This window comes from Arachis duranensis, chromosome 3, assembly GCF_000817695.3.
Source record: "Arachis duranensis cultivar V14167 chromosome 3, aradu.V14167.gnm2.J7QH, whole genome shotgun sequence".
Taxonomy (NCBI): domain Eukaryota; kingdom Viridiplantae; phylum Streptophyta; class Magnoliopsida; order Fabales; family Fabaceae; genus Arachis; species Arachis duranensis.
The window spans coordinates 33058867-33061192 of record NC_029774.3 but is presented as its reverse complement, the minus strand read 5'-3'; positions in this window follow the sequence as shown (position 1 = coordinate 33061192).

Genomic DNA, 2326 nt, shown 5'->3' with positions numbered 1-2326 from the left:
CCCACAGGATCCCCACCTACCCCACCACTCTCTCTCTTCTTCACCCATTCACCAATCACCTCAACACCTCTCCCCCAAAAAAACCCCTCACCTATCAAATCCCACTATTCTCTTCACCACTCACATCCATCCTTCATAAAACCCCACCTACCTCACTATTCAAATTCAAACCACTTTCCCTCCCAATCCCACCCATAATGGCCGAACCATACAACCCCTCTCCACTCCTATATAAACCCATCTTCACTCCTTCATTTTCACACAACCTAAACACTACTTCTCCCCCTTGGCCGAACCACAAAGCAACCTTCATCTCCTCTATTTCTTCTTCTTCTACTCTCTTCTTCCTTCTTTTGCTCGAGGACGAGCAAACCTTCTAGAAGAGGTTGGGAAGTTCTTACCAACCCCATTCAACAAGTCGGAATCTTGATGGTTCAAGAGTTCTATGCCAATGCATGGATCACCAAGAACCATGGTCAAAGTGTGAACCAGAATCCAAAGAATTGGCTTACTATGGTTCGGGGGAAATGCTTGGATTTTAGTCCGGAAAATGTAAGGTTGGCATTCAACTTGCCCATGATGCAAGGAGATGAACACCCCTACACTAGAAGGGTCAACTTTGATCAAAGGTTGGACCAAGTCCTCATAGACATTTGTGAAGAGGGCGCTCAATGGAAGATAGATTCAAGAGGGAAGCCAGTTCAACTGAGAAGGCATGACCTCAAGCCCTTGACTAGGAGATGGTTGGAGTTTATCCAACACTCAATCATTCCCACTAGCAACCGGTCCGAAGTTACCATAGACCGGGCTATCATGATTCATAGCATCATGATTGGAGAAGAAATAGAAGTTCATGAGGTTATATCCCAAGAACTTTATAAGGTGGCGGACAAGTCCTCTACCTTGGCAAGGTTAGCCTTCCCTCATCTCATTTGTCACCTCTGTTATTCAGTCGAAATTGACATAGAGGGAGACATCCTCATTGATGAAGACAAGCCCATCACTAAGAAGAGGATGGAGCAAACAATAGATCCCACTCATCATGAAATCCCTGAGATGCCTCAAGGGATGCACTTTCCTCCACAAAACTATTGGGAGCAAATCAACACCTCCCTAGGAGAATTGAGTTCCAACATGGGACAACTAAGGGTGGAGCACCAAGAACATTCCATTCCCCTCCATGGAAATTAGAGAAGATCAAAGAATCATGAGAGAGGAGCAACAAAGGCAAGGAAGAGACATTGAGGAGCTCAAGCACTCCATAAGATCTTCAAGAGGAAGAACAAGCCGCCATCACTAAGGTGGACCCGTTCTTTAACTTCCTTGTTCTTTATTTTCCTATTTTTCGAATTTTCATGCTTATGTTTATCTATGTTTGTGTCTTATGATCATTAGTGTCTTAGTGTATATGCCTTAAAGTTATGAATGTCCTATGAATCCATCACATTTCTTAAATGAAAAATAATGTCCTATGAATCCATCACCTTTCTTAAATAAAAAAATGTTCTTAATTGAAAAAGAGAAGAATTGCATGAATTTTGAATTTTATAACAGATTAATTATTTTGATGTGGTGGCAATACTTTGACTTCTGAATGTATGCTTGAACAGTGCATATGTCTTTTGAATTTTTTGTTCATGAATGTTGGCTCTTGAAATAATGATGAAAAAGGAGACATGTTACTGAGGATCTGAAAAAATCATAAAAATGATTCTTGAAGCAAGAAAAAGCAGTGAATACAAAAAAAAGAGAGAAAAAGAAATAATAAAGTCGTGATCCAAGGAAAAAAGAGTGTGCTTAAGAACCCTGGACACCTCTAATTGGGGACTCTAGCAAAGCTGAGTCACAATATGAAAAGGTTCACTCAGTTATGTGTCTGTGGCATGCATGTATCCGATGGTAATACTGGAAGACAGAGTGCTTTGGGCCACGGCCAAGACTCATAAAGTAGCTGTGTTCAAGAATCATCATACTTAACTAGGAGATTCAATAACACTATCTGAATTCTGAGTTCCTATAGAAGCCAATCATTCTGAATTTCAAAGGATAGAGTGAGATGCCAAAACTGTTCAGAGGCAAAAAGCTAAAAGCCCCGCTCATCTAATTAATATTGATCTTCATAGATGTTTTTGGAATTCATTGCATATTCTCTTCTTTTTATCTTATTTGATTTTCAGTTGCTTGGGGACAAGCAACAATTTAAGTTTGGTGTTGTGATGAGCGGATAATTTATACGCTTTTTGGAATTGTTTTTAGTATGTTTTTAGTATAATCTAGTTAGTTTTTAGTATATTTTTATTAGTTTTTAGTTAAAATTCACTTTTCT